Source organism: Mauremys mutica, unplaced genomic scaffold (assembly GCF_020497125.1).
Source record: "Mauremys mutica isolate MM-2020 ecotype Southern unplaced genomic scaffold, ASM2049712v1 Super-Scaffold_100199, whole genome shotgun sequence".
Classification (NCBI taxonomy): Eukaryota; Metazoa; Chordata; order Testudines; family Geoemydidae; genus Mauremys; species Mauremys mutica.
In genome coordinates this window covers 596186-612725 of record NW_025423286.1, presented here as the reverse complement: position 1 = coordinate 612725, position 16540 = coordinate 596186, and the positions used below count along the sequence as shown (strand labels likewise).

The window sequence follows — 16540 nt, the reverse complement described above, 5'->3', positions numbered from 1 at the left end:
TAGTTAGCAAAAGTCAGGCCACACTGTAACCCCAATGACGTGAGACTTGCAGAAGCGAGGATGGTGTGAGGCGAGAGGGAAAGAAACTGTGTAAAAAGTTATTACGACCTTGCAACTTGATAACCAAATATGCAGACTGGTGTCTTCTAGGAGTGAGAAAAACAAGATAGCAGGATGGCTTATGTATAAACAAAATGCAGTTGTTGCTCTTTATTGTCTGTATTATTGCTAGTTATTGTCTGTAACAAAGGTATAAAGGCTTGCTGTAATTGTTTACCAGTTGAGAGACCTGTCCGGGACTGGGGCGACCCTGTGTCCTAGGGCACTCCCTCCCTCCCTCTATTGTAATTACTAGAGAAATAATAAAGTATTTGATTTTGCTGCACCCAAAGAAAAAGCGAGAACTGAGTTTTTCTCCGACACTTGCTTCTTTTGTCCTTTCTCCTGTTCCCCTCCCAAGACCAGGAGTTGTGTGTGTGTGCTCCCCCATAACACACACACACACAGTGTGGTTTTTCCCCGTGTAGCCAGCACCAGACCTGGCACCACCCCCAGCTCTGCCCCTTTCCTCCCACTGCATCCCCATCTCACCTCCTGACCCTGGCTGGGAGCCCCCAGCCCCTCATAGCAGGGAGCTGTGCAGGGGGGTCTCCTTGCAACCATGAGTGGGTGTCTGGTGGGTGCCGTCACCTCTGCCAGAGACCCCCCAAGAAACTCACTAGCTTCCTCCACATGAGGGGAGGGGCTCCTACTTTCTGTCTTGGGGGGGAGATTCCATGATGTCAGAGCCTATGGTGAGAGGGGTTCGAATCACGAGTCTGGAGTGGCAGGGCAACCCCCTCCCCCAGTCAGATTCTGCTAGGGGGCTGGGCTGGGATCTGTAGGGAGGGAGACACAGGAAAAAGCAGCCGCCACTATTGAACCCAGGAGTCCTGGCTTCCAGTCCCCCTGCTATGACCTCTAGACCCACCTCTGCTCCCAGAGCCAGGGATAGAACCCAGAGGTCCCTGGCGCCCAGCCCCCTCCCTGCTCTGACCACTAGACCCCACTCCCCTTTTAGGCTCGCTGCCTCTTCTATCCACCCAGCCCACCTGTCCATCCCTTTGTTGCAGGTTTCTGGGGTGTCACCCTGCTCTGCGCTCCCCCAGTGCAGCCCAAGGCCTTTCCTCCCCCCAACCACACATCCTCTCCCCCCTCGTGCTGGATCATCTGCTTGGCCCCCAACCACCTCTCGAGGTGCGCTGTGCGGCGTGGCTGGGGATTGTGCAATGGCCCAGCACCAGGCAACGCAGAACGTAAACCACAGGCCCTGCCCTGCCCTGCCCCACCGCACTGGAGCTGCCTTCCGAGTACATTGGAGCCCAGCGCCCTGCACCTGTTCCCTCCTGCCCCACAAGGGGTGAGCTGCAGTCCCCACCACGCTCTGCAGAGGGGAGAAGGGTCAAGCCAACCAGCCCATTTAGGATGGGGGAATCAACACCCTTTTTTCTGCACAGCCACTGACCATCAGCAGGATTCCTCCTCCCTCCTGTGCCTCAGTGCAGCTAAATCTCTGTACCTAGACAGCTGGTCCATCCACTGCACCCCAGTCCCCCATGCCTGAGCCTCCCTGCCAAAGCCCTGCACCTGGCTCCAGACAATTAAGTCTCACGTGTCGCTGGGATCTCGACTTCTTGTGCCCAGAGAGTCTCAACCCCCCTCAGTAGATGACCTGAGTCTGAGAAACACAGTGCTCGTCTTCTTTAAAGAAGTACTTGGAGAGATTTTTCTTGTGTGACCATGTGGCCTAATGGATAAGGCATCTGACTTCGGATCAGGCAATTGAGGGTGCGAGTCCCTTCGTGGTTGTGCTTGTGCAGTTTTACCTTTGGGCTGAACGTCCTGCTCCCTTCAGGGCTGGAACCTCTTCTTGGCCGCTCAGGCTAATGGTCTGGCTTCAGCTAGAGCCCCAGGAAAGGAGTTGGGGGTTGGGTGTCACAAAGGCTGGGGCATGAGCCCCAGGTGCTTCCAGTCTCGCCTTTGCCCTTCCTGACTTGCCAAAGAAAATGGGCGGCTGCCCGGGCTAGCGTGTGGAGCAGTTTCCCTCTTCCAAGTGTGCGCCTGTCCCTGTGCTGGAGGGGGGTTGCTACATAGCGCCTTGGGAGCCTGGGTGTTTCTCTGCTTCTCGCCAGCTGGGGAAAAGCCTCTTGGGGTAAAATCTCCTGCCCCACTGCAAAAGTGAACACCTGGAGTGGGAACGGTAAGAGGCCCCACCACGGGGGCTGGCCCTGCTTTCCTACCGTCTTCTGATGTTGGCCACAGAGCATCAGCAGCCGCCCTGCATGCTGGTCTGTGGGTGGCCTTCAGTGGGTGTTTGGCATGGCAGGGAGCAGGCTGGCTAGGGGTCTTTGTCGCTGTCTGCTGGCCACGCATAGGCATGGTCCTCCCCTCCTCTGAACAGCCAGAGTTAGTCTGTGCTTAGAAAGCAGAGACACAGGAGACTCAAGGCAAGAGGGTGAGAAAGATTGAGAAAGGACCTATGAAGACAGCCCACACTACAGAGACACTGCCTGGTTAAGGGACGTGGAGGCACCAAATTGCCCCAAATTTCCTGGTGCCCTACGCAGCTGTGTACTGCTCCAGCGGCGAACTCCATCCCCCGGCTGGCTGAGCCGGCCAGGAAAGCTGCCCCTGCCCCTGCTCCGCCTTTTCCCCACAGCCCCCCACCCCTGGTCTGCCCCCACCACCCTTTTCCCACCCCTGCTCCACCCCATCCCCCCCCCCACTCTGTCCCTTCCCCTGAGCTACATCCCGGTGGACTGCAGGAGGGATCAGGCGCCCCCTGCACTCACCGGGCGGTGGGAAGTGGAACGACCTGGCCCCAGCCTGCTCTGCTCCACCAGCTCCCAGCCGCGCCACTGGTGAGTGCTGGGGGGCATTTCCCCCCCAACCCCAAGTTCCAAGGCTGGGATCAGAGTGCAGCAGGCTGGGGCCGGATCACTCCACTTTCCGCCGCCCCATGAGTGTGGGATCAGGCCTGCCCTGCAATTACCGGGCGGCGGGAAGTGGAGTGACCTGGCCCCAGCCTGCTCCGCTCTGCCAGCTTGGGCTGGGGGACGGGGGAGCCGTGTAGGGCACCAAAATGTCTAGGGACAACCCTGAATAGATCATTTTCCCACAGGGACCGATGGCTGTTAGACTAGAGATATTCAGGCTGCCTGTACAGGCCTAGACTTTAAGAACTTAGGTGTATTTTTATCACTTAGCTAGTGACAGGGGTATAAAACAAAGACCCAAAATCCCAGTCTGCCTGTGTCTGGGCCTTCTCTCCCTCGGAGAGTCTGAGCCTTGTTCGTAGGCGAAGGCCTTTGGCTAAGCAGCAGGGGCAGCCATAAGCTGGGAAGCGAACGGTCCCATCCTCACCTCCCAAACCCGTCACACTGAACTAAGGTGGGGCTGGGCTGTTAGGAAGACGATCCTGTCCCGATAGTGCCCATCACCAGATAACGAAACAGATCTTAAGGGAGCATCCAGTCTGGCACGAAATCCCTTCTCAATGGTTGTGGTTGTGAAACCCTCATTTCTGTAGGGTTTATCTTTCTGGCCCCCACTTTTCTATTGTCAATCTGTCTGGTTCTCTAATTGTTTCTGGCTGCTGCCGAGTTAATTTTGCTGGGTGTAAGTTAATTAGGGGAGTGGGATGTAATTGGTTAGAGAATTCTGTTACAATAGGTTAGAATTGGTTAGTTACAATGATTGGTTAAGGTCTAGCTGACAATATTACTGTGTAAACTGGGGTCAGACAGGAAGTGGGCGGGGAAATTGGAATCATGCTAATGGGGGGGATGGGAATAGGGAACGGGGAACAGGGACACAGGCAAGACTCTGCGGTGTCAGAGCTGGGAAGGGGGACATGGGGTAAACACTCTGCAGTGTCAGAGCTCAGAGACTCATCGACTTTAAGGTCAGAAGGGACCATTATGATCGTCCAGTCCGACCTCCTGCACAACGCAGGCCACAGACTCTCACCCACCCACTCCTGTAACAAACCCCTGGCCTATGTCTGAGCTATTGAAGTCCTCAACTTGTTGTTTAAAGACTTCAAGCTGCAGAGAATCCTCCAGCAAGTGACCCGTGCCCCACGCTGCAGAGGAAGGTGAAAACCCCCCAGGGTCTCTGCCAACCTGCCCTGGAGGAAAATTCCTTCCCGGCCCCAATATGGCGATCAGCTAAACCCTGAGCATGTGGGCAGGACTCAGCAGCCAGCACCCAGGAAAGAATTGTCTGTAGGGATGTGGGGTAAACGCTCTGCGGTGTCAGAGCTGGGAAGGGGGACACTGGGGAACAGACTCTGTGGGTGTATAGAGATAAGCCTGACTGGTGTGAAGGGCTTCGGAATCTGCTTGCTGGGAAACTAACCCCAGTAAACATCCCTTTGTCTGCGCTTCCGACTTCTGGTCTTTTGCTGCTTGCTGTCTGTGTGACAAGAGCCAGGGAAGTGGGTGGGGGAAGGGAAAGCCTCTAACAATGGCTCCTTGCTCCTCTCCCTCCAGGCTCAGGGGTCAAGGATGGGCAGGACTCCAGGCTCTGCTTGAGGGATCGTGGCACAGGGGCTGCAGGAGGGAGGGGGGCAGAAAGGATTGCAGGTTCTGACTTGTGCTCTGGAGAGGAGGTAATAGGTGAAGGGGGCATTTTTGACTCTTCCCCTGCCTCAGTGTCCCCAGGGCTAGAATTCTACCTTCCACAGGGCCAAATAAGGGGGTGAAGCCGTTTGGCTAATGAAAACCAGTGCACCAGGTGAGGCTTGAACTCACAACCTCAGCATAGCTCCTCTCAGCACTGTGCGCTAACCAATTGCGCCACTGGAGCACCCATTAATTGTGATTTTCCAAAATCCCTAGGTTGATACAGGCAAGGAGTGACCCCAAAACATTCTCAGTGGAGCTGAGAGCAGGTAGCGACAAATGTTGTACTTGGTGGGGTGGATCCTTCTTAAGGCTTCCAGGCACCATTTCACCCTTTTGTTCTTCTCTGTGTAATAACAGAGCTGGTTAAGACTCAATGGAGAGTCTTGCTGCAGACCAACAGAGCTGAAATCACTGATAACCAGCTCTAAGCATTAGTCCTGCTTTGGGACAGTGTCTCTCATGCAAGAAACTGCCCAGTCTGCGCTAGCAGTGAGGCTCCCTCACTAACAGCTGAAATCAGGGAGAGCTGTGTGAAGTGCAGGGCCCCAGGGGTGCTTGAACAGGGGGGAAAATCACCCCAGGACTTTTCAAAATGGGAGGGCTCTGCCTTGCCACTTTGTAATGACCGTAAGGGCGGGTGAGGGTGGGGAGGGGACGGAGATCAGTGAGCGGGAAGTGGGGTCTGGGGGGAGGAGGCAGCATAGGAGTGGGTCCTTGGGGAGAAGGGGTGGGGGCGTGGCGTTGAGTGGCAGGGGTGGGGCTACTGTTTGGGCTCTGGTGGCCGCTCCTTTTAGGGAGCCTGTTCCGCTCCTGGTGGGACCACAAGACGTCCCAGAGGAGAGAGGGTGGCCAGCAGGGCGGTGACAGGGTGGAACGGCAAGTGGCCGGCAATGTGGCCAGACAGTGGAGGGAGAAAGGGGCTTTCCCCCCAGGAGGTGAGAAGTGAACTCTGGGTTTTCACTGACCCAGGACAGCAGCTGTGGGTGAGGTGCAGTGAAGGGAGGGGCACATCCACAGAGCTTCTGGTGTCTGGATTTAGGAGCCCGAGGCAAAAGGCCACTGCCCAGCGCACTGTGGGTGGGTGTTTTGCTCATAGTGTTGTGTTATGAATCCTGATTGTGGTGTTTTCCCAAGTTAATAGAAGGTGATTTTCCTCCTTTTTCTTAAAGTTTCTTTTCTACACTCAGTGCGTGTGAGTGGGGAAAGTATCGCCTCTTAGAGGCACCCAGTGGCCAGGGTTAGTTTCCCCAGGTTACTGGGTGGGGGCTTAAGCAGATTGTGTGTTGTATTGTTGAAGAGGAGCCCCAAGCACCCAAACAGGGAATTGTAACTTAAACCTTCAGAGTAAGAGCCAGAGGTGCTGCCAGCTGAGCTAGCCAGGCCGCCTAAACGTATTAACCCCTTTCACCGCAAGAGCAAACACCGGGTACTTCTGTGCTTCTCAGCAGCTGGGAAAAAGCGTCTTGGGGGAAATATCTCCTGCCCCACCGCCAAAAGGAGCTCCTTGAGTGGGAACGGTCAGAGGCCCCACTGGGGGGTGGCCCTGCTTTCCTACCACCTTGTGATGCTGGCCGGCCGCAGAACGAATGCTGGTCTGTGGGTGGCCTTCAGTGGGGGTTCGGCATGGCAGAGAGCAGGGAGCAGGCTGGCCGGGTGTCTTTGTGGCTGTCTGCTGGCCACGCATAGGCATGGTTCTCCCCTCCTCTGGCCCTGACCTCGGTTGCTCTGTGGCTTTTAAGCCTTCCCTTGGAGCTGTCAGCACCAGCCGCCTCTGCTCCAGGTGCCCAGAGGAGGAGAGGTGTGTTGGGCTCCAGCCTGGGACTCTTCCGCCCTCCTGCCTAGCCCTGACTATGAAGCCTGGCCCTGGCACTCCTTCCTTTAAATGCCATGTGGGCAAGAGGAAGAGTGTGGCAGCTGCAGGGACCAAAGTTATGGACATCAGGTGAAGCAGCGAGAAACAACCATATGATCAATCCACAGGACTCTCTAGCTGGACTGTTAAGTTCTAGGACCCCAACCAATAGCCGCCAGCCCATTGAAGCAGCTCGACCAAAGACCTGTCTCCCGTGGCCATCAGTCACCCAGCAGGAGGGGAAAAACTCCCTCTAAGAGAGGGTAGCCCAGCACACTGAGCTCAAGGGCTTTGCAGCAAACTAACATATCTCCAGGAAGCCCCACTGAGATTTGAACTTAGATTCCAGGATTCAAAATCCTGAGTGCTGCCCATTACACCATGGGACCTGTAGCCATTTCCTTTTTTTAAGCTCCTATGACTCTCAGCTGGCTGGCTTCCACTCTGCACTTATTGCTTCCCACCAGTGGCTTCCTCTCACAGGACTCTCTCTCCTCCTCCAGAGACTGTGGTCCTTGTTGTGTATTTGGTTGTCATGGTTTTTGTTGCTATGGCAACTGAGTTAGATTATTAGGGGATAGCTCAGCCTGTTTCGGCCAGCTGAGTTAGCTCTATATCTGTAAATAAAATGGTAGTTTGTTAGCTGTCTGCTCTCTGGCCTCAAGTGATTTCTTCCTAAACCGGCTGCCCCCAAGGATATAACAAGTGGCGATGATGGATGGGATCCCGGTGCTGCTCCAGTAACAGAGGAAGTAGAAGTCAAGGTAAAGAACAAACAAAAAACCTGCTTGTTTGCACTGACTGTGAAAGTGAAACTAAAAATCATGGCTACTCTGACCAGGCCACTGGAACCTTTTGATGAGAATATAGAGCAGTGGCATGTGTATACTGAGCGTTTTGAGCTTTTTGGTATTGCAAATGACATTACAGAAGCGAAGAAGGTGCCAATATTCTTAAGTGTGGAAGGGGCTAAAACCTACTCCCTGCTACGCAGCTTACTACACCCTGTTAAGCCTGAGACTAAATCTTACAGTGACATTGTGGAAATCCTGGGGTCCCATTTTTCCCCAAAACCACTGGTAATTGCTGAAAGATATAGGTTCCACAAAAGAGACCAAAAGGAAGATGAAACAGTTGTACAATTTGTAGCAATTTAAAAAAAGCTAGCAGAACACTGTGAATTTAAAGAGATGTTAAATGATGCCCTGTGTGACAGGTTAGTGTGTGGCCTGTACAGTGAAGCTATACGGAAGCGCCTACTGACAGAGGCTCAGCTTACATTACAGAAGGCTGTTGATATTGCTGTCTCCATGGAACTGGCTACAAGGGAGGCGCAATACATCGGTGCATCCCCTAGGGTGCAAAAAGTGTCACAAGAACCGACCCACAAAACTGTGCAGAGTCAAGAATGTTACCGCTGTGGTAAGCCGGGTCACCAGGCATCAGAATGCTGGTGTAAGGACCTGGTGTGTTGACACTGTGGCAAAAAGGGACACATTGAGTGTGCCTGTAAACAAAAGAAAAAGAGGCCTGTGGTCTGGCCGAGAAAAAGAGGAACCCTGCATACCCTAGAGCAGTCCCAGGATGATCAAGGTGACACCTCATCGCAAGAGGAAGTGCCACTGCATGTTTTGTCTTTGGCAATGGGCTCACATGAATACTGGGTAGCCCCGTTGTTGGATGGCAAACCTATACGCATGGAACTGGACACCGGTGCAGCCGTCTCGCTGGTCTCCGAGACTGTGTATAAAGAAAAGCTACAGCATCTTCCGCTTAAGGCAACAAAAACTGTTCTGAAGACGTATACGGGAGAAGCTGTGCCCATGTTGGGCACTATTGATGTTAAGGTGGAGCTCAATGGACAGGCTGCTAAATTGCCACTGTTTGTGGTGAGAGGTAACTACCCAGCCTTAATGGGTACGTCTTGGCTTGGGAAGATTCAGCTGAACTGGGCAGAAGTGCACTGGATGACTAAAGAAGAAACCAGTCTAACCCCTATACTAAGGAAACATGCTGCTGTTTTTGGAGATGATTTGGGAAGTATGAAGGGAATCACTGTGACATTGAACATTAAACCTGACAGTCCACCAAAATATCTGAAAGCCCGAACTGTGCCATATGCCATCAGGCCAAAAGTTGAAGCAGACCTGGAGCACCTGGTCACCAATGGAGTCCTAATACCAGTTACCCATAGCTCATGGGCCACTCAGGCCAATGCTCTGGCTTCAGCTAGAGCCCCGGGAAGGAGTTTGGGGGGTGGGCGTCACAAAGGCTGGGGCATGAGCCCCAGGGGCTTCCAGTCTAGCCTTTGCCCTTCCTGACTTGCCAAAGAAAATGGGCGGCTGCCCGGGCTAGCGTGTGCACCTGTCCCTGTGCTGGAGGGTACTTGCTACTTAGTGTCTTCGGAGCCTGGGTGTTTCTCTGCTTCTCGCCAGCTCAGGAAAAGCCTCGGGGTAAAATCTCCTGCCCCACTGCCAAAGTGAGCACCTTGAGTGGGACCAGTCAGAGGCCCCACCATGGGGGCTGGCCCTGCTTTCCTACCATCTTGTGATGTTGGCCACAGAGCATCAGCAGCCGCCCTGCACGCTGGTGACTTTCAGTGGGTGTTTGGCACGGCAGGGAGCAGCCTGGCTGGGTGTTTTTGTGCCTGTCTGAAGGCCACACACAGGCATGGTCCTGCCCTCCTCTAGCCCTGCCCTCAGTTGCTCTGTGGCTTTTAAGCCTTCCCTTGGGGCTGTCAGCACCAGCCGCCTCTGCTCTAGGTGCCCAGAGGAGGAGAGGTGTTGCTGGGTCACTTTTACAGATGCCCCTTCCCTGGTACTGCCCTTGCTCAGCTGCACAGAGGAGCTTCCATCCACAATCCCTGCCTGTCACTGCCCAGCAGCCCTCTGGCACCCTGCCTTGCTCTCTCCCTGCAATGTTGGGAAAGACAGCTCCCCTCTCTCCTTGTTAAAGGTCAGGTGGGTCAACTAGGGGCAGAAGCCCCTTCTATGTTTTCCTACTGCAGAGCCCAAGCTCAGGGACTCACCTTGGGTGCAGGAACTGCCGTGCTCCCAGAAAACAAGCCACCCCTGCAGAAAGAGGGATGAAAGGGCCTGCCAAAGCCTGGGATTGAACCAGGGACCTTTAGCTCTTCAGTCTAACGCTCTCCCAACTGAGCTACTTTGGCAGCTGCATGGTACTGTTTTGGCCTGTTGCTTCTCTGTCTGGGATGTTTTTGTCAGCAGTTGCACACAAAAAGGACAGGAAAACGAACGGCTGCTCCACACCCCCACCGGAGGAACCCGGCGCCCTTAGCTGTGGGGAGTAAGAAGTGGCTGTTGGCTGACAGGGCCTGTCCCCGAGGAGCTGGAACAGCAGCTGCCGCCTCCCCCTCGGCTCCAGGCTGTGGGAAATGCTCATTGCCTGGCTGCATGGGCGGCTGCTGCTCCGTGCTCTGGAGAGCGTCTGTATTGCTCTGTCAACCCCCCGTCTTCACTGAGCCAGTCTGGTAAGGTCCCAAGTGCCCCCTCCGGCCTGGCAGCTGAGAGTCTGTGCAGACATCAGCCCCCCTGCCAGCCCCACAGGCAGCAGCAGCACCAGCCCCCCAGCACCACAGGGGCACTCAATGCACTTCCTGTGGGGAAATGGCTCCTTGGCGTCCACCTGCTAGAGTGAGAGCCAGGGGAGAGCAGTGTCTGGCTCAGCTTGGGGGAGAGAAGAGACCTGGTGAGTGCGGATCTCCCTCAGCCTCCCCCGCAAGGCTGGTCAGTTGTATTGTCACTGTGAGAGTCAGCGCTTCCCTTCAGGGCCGGCCCTAGAGGGGTGCAGGGCCCAGGACAAATCCCCCCTTTCCTCCCCAGGCCCTGCCCCCACTCCACCCCTTCCCCCAAGCCCCCACCCCTGTCCCATCTCTTCCCACCCTGCACCTTCCTACCCCATTCCTCTCCCTCCCCCACCTCTTCCTCTCCCTGCTCCTCCCCCTCCCCACCCAGCCCACTGAAAAGCTGAAAACTTTTTTTTCTCTGTTGGTTCTGCAGCCCCGTAGCTCCCATGGAGTCGCTGACTCAGCTCCTTTCACACTCTAGAGAGAGGAGCAGAACCAGGGCTATGGCTGATCTATGGGGCACCAGGTGAATGGCAGAGGCTTCAGGTGCTGAGAGTTTGCCTGACCCCTCAGGGCAGGGCCGGCTCCAGACTCCAGCGCGCCAAGCGCGTGCTTGGGACGGCATCCCGCGGGAGGGCGGCAGGCGGCTCCGCTAGACCTCCCACATGCATGTCTGCGGGAGGTCCACCGGAGCCACAGGACCCGCGACCGCCAGAGCGCCCCCCGCAGGTTGCCGCCATGCTTGGAGCAGCCCAAATCCTAGAGCCGCCCCTGCCTCAGGGACACAGTGTGAGGGGGTGCCCCAGGGATCTCTATAAAAGGAGCAGAACAGGATTTACTTGGGGGTGGGGAGAGAATTGAGAGTGTCTCAGGGGGTTGTACAGAGGTGTTGCCCGGGTGAGAGATTGGCTAAAACACAGGCCTTGCTGTGAGCAGGATTTGAACCCATGCAGGAGAACCCTATTGGATTTCAACTCCAACACCTTAACCACTTGGCCATCACAGCTGTAAGCACAATGATGCCTCAATGCCAGATAAACTGGTAAATAATCCCAATGCCCAGGTGTGATGTCATCTGAACTACAGGATTCCCACCGTAAACCTGGCTCCCAAAGCACCGGGGGGATTTGGGGTTTGTTCTCTTTGCTTAGCCATGTGCAGTCGCACAGCAGGATGTGGCTGGTGGGACAGGGATACTGAATGCTCAAGGGTCAGACCCAGGAAGGGTGAAGCTGCATAAGCTTCTTGCCCTGCAGACAGCCTGCTCAGAGAAAGGAAACTCCCGCAGGATCCTGACTGGCTGTGTATAGCACACTGCCACAGCACTACCCAGCACCCCAGCGACAAGCCAGAGCTGTGGTCTGGGAGTGAGAGGCACCGGCAGAGCGCTGACTGGGAGCTCAGGGCTGGGATAGCAGGGGCTGCGGGCTGGGAGTCAGGGGCACCAGCAGAGCATTTAATTGAACCGATTTAAATCTGAGGTTTGATCAATCCTGGGACTGGACCCAGCTACGACTCTCAGGCATCACTGAAGTGTTCTTGAAATCAGGTTCCAGCTTTGTCCGGCCCCCTCCTTTTCTGAGCTGGGCTGCAGCCCCTGACACAGCCACCGGCCCGCCGGGGAGAGCTGGGCCCAGCAGAGGACCCGGCGGGGACTGGGCGGCACTTTGGCAAGGGCCCCTCGTGGGGCTGGCGGCCAGGCTCTCAGTACCGAAGAGCCCGGGCTGGCCGGGGGAGTGCGCCGGGCCGGGAAGGCAGGAGAAGGGGCCAGATTGGAGGGCTGGAGCTGCTTGAGCAAGTGTGGGAGCAGAGCATCATGGGAAAGGAAGCAGGAGTAATCCAGTGTATTTTCCTGTTTAGTTTGCATCAAGGACAGAGTAACTGTACTTGGCATTTGAGGCCTGAAAGCTTAACCCTTGCCTGAAAAGTACTCACCATTAAGGGGTCTGGGGTCCAAATGCCAAAACCTTGTGAGAGATAGAAATGGTTGTATGTTTTGTTCTTGTATGTGCTGTTCCTTGTGTGTACAGACAGAGGCATTTTTAAATCTCTTAGAATTGTTGTTAGTGATGCAGTGCTGAAATCACTCGCCCTAAGCTTATGTTATGCGATCTCTTTCACGGTATGTTTTGGCCCTGGGAGGTAAAAGGCTGCTCTCTGTGTGGTGTTATGGACTGAGATAGCAAACATTGGTTGCAGAGGTGGTGCATGTGCTACCAAAGTTATGGCCTCTCCCCCAGCCCAGCTCCGGTCCCAGAGTCCAGTATTTGCATAAACCCACCCACTGACCTGTGACTAACAATCTCGCTCTGCTAACTCTTCCAGCAAAACAGGCCAAACAAAGTGTATGCAAGCGCTGTACCGCAGCCCCAGTGCTCTTTTCGTTTCCTTTCCACAGAACTTTCACTCCATCCCAGTCCAGTTCCTTGCTGTTGCTTGGCTAACCACTGCATGCATGTGCTATACCGTACCCTGAGCTGATTCCCGGCTTTTGTGCTCACTACAGCCTTAGCCACCCATGTCTCTGTGGCGCAATGGGTCAGCGTGTTCGGCTGTTAACCGAAAGGCTGGTGGTTCGAGCCCACCCAGGGACGGTGCTAAGCCCGTGCTACTTCCTTGCTTCCCCGAGCCCTGCGGGGAGCCTCAAAGGTCCCATTTTGCTGCCTCTTGGCCTCAGTGCTTTCAGCTGGCGATCCAAAGAGCGGGCTGGATGCCATTCAGAAACCCATCTCCCAGCAGCCGTGCCAGAGGCTCAGGCTTAATCCTCAAGGCCGAGCACAAAAACTTTCAGCCGGGAACATTTCGCTCCCTTCCCGCCTCCGCCCAAGCGGCAAGGGAGAAGCGGAGGAGACAGGCCGGCTCAAAGACGCCTCCCTCCCACTTCCCTGTACGCTGTGCAAAGCTCTTGGCCCGCCTCATGCCTCGTCAGGAAAGCGCGGCCATGCGGCCCAAGCCTGAGTCACGTCCGCAGCCTGGCCCGCCCCGGCTGACGGCGCGCAGAGCCACGCGAGTCAATGGCAGGTCGAGTCGGGAGCCTCGGCTCTTTCCCCTGACAGCCACACACACAGCGCTGCCTAGCGCCCCGAGAGCCTCCCTCGTGTTCTCCCGCAGCAGCCGCCTGCCAGGGTGGTGGGAAAAGGGGACCAGGAAGCACTGCAGCCTCATTCCGGGACAGGAGGCCCTCGCCACGCCCAGGCCTGCCTCTTGCCTTCAGCCCAGGCAGCCAGAGGTGCCGGGGAGCTCCCTGGCAGGCCGCCGCTTCGCCTCAGCCACCTCTTGCCTCATGGCCTAGGCTCTTGGTGCTCTGCTGGTCACCGGCTCGCTTGAAGGCCCAGAGGGAAAAGAAACAAGCGCAGGCCTAGCAGAGGATGGTTTCGATCCATCGACCTCTGGGCCCAGCATGCTCCTGCTGTGCCACTCTGCTGGTTCTTCACACCCTCCCACTGCCACCCAGCCGCCACTCTCCGGATTAGTGCCTTACGTGCTCTCGCGCTGGCAGGCAGATGCCCAGGCTGCTAGGCAGCTGCCCTGGTCACAGGATTTTACAGCTTCTGCAGGGTAAAAGGGATCTGTTTGGGGTTTGGACCCCACTGGGAGCTGGGTAGCTGAGTGCCGCAGACGGGAGCACTTCTTAAACTGTTTTCAGTTAAGCCTTCAGCTTGTGGGGGATGAGGTTCAGCCCTGGATCCGTGGCTGCAGCAGGCAAGCGCGTCTGGCTCAATCCCGCCCGCCGCTGTAATAGCAGACTAAAACCCGGAGCAAACGCACACGCCTTACAAAGGAACAGGAGCCGGGATCTCGAACAAAAGTCAACATTTTATTAAGATGACGTTCAAAGAAAAAAAAAAGTGTATGGTACAGCGTTTAGGCATAGAAGTTTCTGGTGCTCAGGGAACAACGTACAGCTTACCCAAGGGGTGCATAGTTCGGTTTAAGATCGGGTGGCGTAAGGAATACATAATCTGCCATAGCCCCGACTGGGGGCAAAAGGTTAATGTACAGACACTGAGTTAGGAGGGTATGTTGTCCATAGGAGGGCTACGTTCAGGTGTGGAGTATAATGAGCGGATTTGACGATAAGGATGGATTGACCCGCGTTTGGTGAGTTTTAACGTTCGGTGTTTTGGAATCTTTGCCATAATCTAGTTGAAGGAGGGTCAGTAGGAAGTCTACCCTGCCAGCTGTTGGTGATGTGTTGTCAAGGCCTTTTGGGGCTGATGTCATTTGCATGGTTACACCCACCCCGGATTGCATGATGGGAGTGCTTGTCCAAATGGTCATTTTAGGTGCTGCGGGATCCCCAGTCTCTTTCTTATTGGGGCAGGAGTAATCCAGTGCATTTTCCTGTTGATTTTGGATCAAGGACAGAGTAACTGTACCTTGCATTTGAGGCCTGAGAGCGTCACCCTGTCCTGGAAAGTACTCACCATTAAGGGGCATGGGTTCCAAAGGGCAAAACGGGGTGGGTGGTAGGAATAGATGTTTGTTGGTGTTTTGCTGGTGCTGGTCCTGGTGTGGAAAGACAAGAGGTTGTTTTGAATCTCTTAATTCTGTTGTTAGCGCTCCAGGAGCTTGCCATAAGCTTATGCAGTTAGATCTCTTTCACGGTGTATTTTGGTCCTGAGAGGTAAAAGGCTGCTCTGTGTGTGGTGTTATGGAGTGAAGGAGCAAACGTTGGTTGCAGAGGCGGTGCATGTGCCACAGAAGTCGTGCGCCCCTGCTGCCGCTCCCCTCCAAGAGTCCAGTATTTGCATAAACCCTCCCACTGACCTGTGACTAACAATCTCGCTCTGCTAATTTTTCTAGCTAAAGTGTTCTGCCTGGTTCAGCTTTTAAGTGAGAGCAGATAGTACCACTTTAATTATATCTAAAATTTATATCTAAGTGTCAGTGATTTTATGGGTGTTTTATAGAACATTTTGTATAATAGGATCATAAATAACTTTATTTTAAACTAAGGAGAGAAAAGAATCATAACATCTGCATTTAGAAATTTAAAAAGAATCTCATAGCACTAATTACAAATAATGATTTTCAATTTCTCTTAATTTACTCTGATTTGGAGCCCATGTCCCTTGTATAACAAGTTTTATGTAGGTTCGGGTGAGTCCCAAAATCAAGAACTGCTACGTATCGCTCTACTGTCCTTGATTCCTTTCTCCAGGATTACTACACTTTATTACTCTTGCCCTAATAAGAAAGAGTTTGGGGATCCCACAGCAGCCAAAATCACCATTTGGACAAGCACCCCCATCATTCAATGCGGGGTGGGTGTGACCATGTACATCAGCAACAAAAGGCGTTTACAACACATCACCAACAGATGGCAGGGTAGAGTTCATTCTGACCCTGCTTACATCCTCCCGCCAGCCAAGAATTGGTGGTCCTGATAAATCACACTCCCTGTTATACCAATTCATTGGTATTGAATGCTGAAGTTATGGCTAGCAAATGTAGCCACCCATCTCTGCCCTGTAGCATCCAGCTTAGCCCCTTGTTAACACATAAGTCAGTGGATTGTTCTCTGTCTATATTTGAAATTGAGCACCAGAGAAGTAGCCTCCAAATTTCTCAGTGATGGCCCATTTCAAGGCCAAGAACTGCAGCTGGTGGGTGGGATAGAGAGTTTCACTATCAGACAGTCCTCAGCTGGCAAAGGCCACAGATTTACATTTAACTTCCACTTCCTGGTAGGAGAGTGCTCCCATACCCTAATAATATTAATTTGGAAAATATGATGAAAATGTATTAGCTTACATTTTATTTAATTTAATTGAGTTATAAAGTTACAGTTGCATTACTGCTATTCAAAAGATGCATATGGCATTATATGCAACAAAGTTTTGGTTAATATACTCACACCCTTCCTTGATAACCTGGTGGTAAGAGACACAGGACCAGCCTTGCAGTTCAGGTTTCTCAGTTCTTGAGTGAAAGATGCAGTGCTTAGAAAAAGCTAATGTTACTTAGGGTTTACTTGACTAAGTTAAACTTAAAATCAAAACCTAATAAACAAAGAATAAAAACTTAGGGAAACCGAGCTTAGCCAAGTTCCCTTGAAACTTAACGTTTAAGAACAAGTACAGCCTACTGATAATAGAGAGAGAGAGAGTGGAGGAAGTAAGTCAGAATGATAGAGCGAAGTGCTCGAGCGAGGTGGGTTACCTCTTTTATAGGGCACAAGAGCCAGAAATCCTTCCTCCTATGCCCAAATTTCATTCCTTACCCACAAAACATTAGGGTACGCTTACTTCATAGTTTAGTATGTTTGTGCCTGTTGATGACATGTACATATGCACATAAGTTCCCCTGTGGTGTACCTGTTAAGTCTGTGGGTACAACACTGAAACCCCCCCACATGCCATTCTCCATTGTCGATTGGTCTAGGTAAAGGCCTTAGACAGGTGTGGGTACTTATCTATTTAAGTAACAAGA

The 16540-nt window shown here is 53.7% G+C and overlaps 4 non-coding genes across 4 annotated transcripts; 1 reads left to right on the top strand and 3 right to left on the bottom strand.

Moving 5' to 3' along the window:
- Positions 1-4768: 4768 nt before the first annotated feature.
- Positions 4769-4848, bottom strand: TRNAL-GAG. Its single transcript is given in 2 exon segments — positions 4769-4804; positions 4811-4848. It is a non-coding gene; the product is annotated as a tRNA-Leu (tRNA).
- Positions 4849-9615: 4767 nt separating this feature from the next.
- Positions 9616-9688, bottom strand: TRNAF-GAA. The gene has a single exon. It is a non-coding gene; the product is annotated as a tRNA-Phe (tRNA).
- A 1341-nt stretch (positions 9689-11029) lies between these two features.
- TRNAS-UGA lies at positions 11030-11111 on the bottom strand. The gene has a single exon. It is a non-coding gene; the product is annotated as a tRNA-Ser (tRNA).
- A 1514-nt stretch (positions 11112-12625) lies between these two features.
- On the top strand, positions 12626-12699 carry TRNAN-GUU. Its single transcript has one exon. It is a non-coding gene; the product is annotated as a tRNA-Asn (tRNA).
- Positions 12700-16540: the final 3841 nt, after the last annotated feature.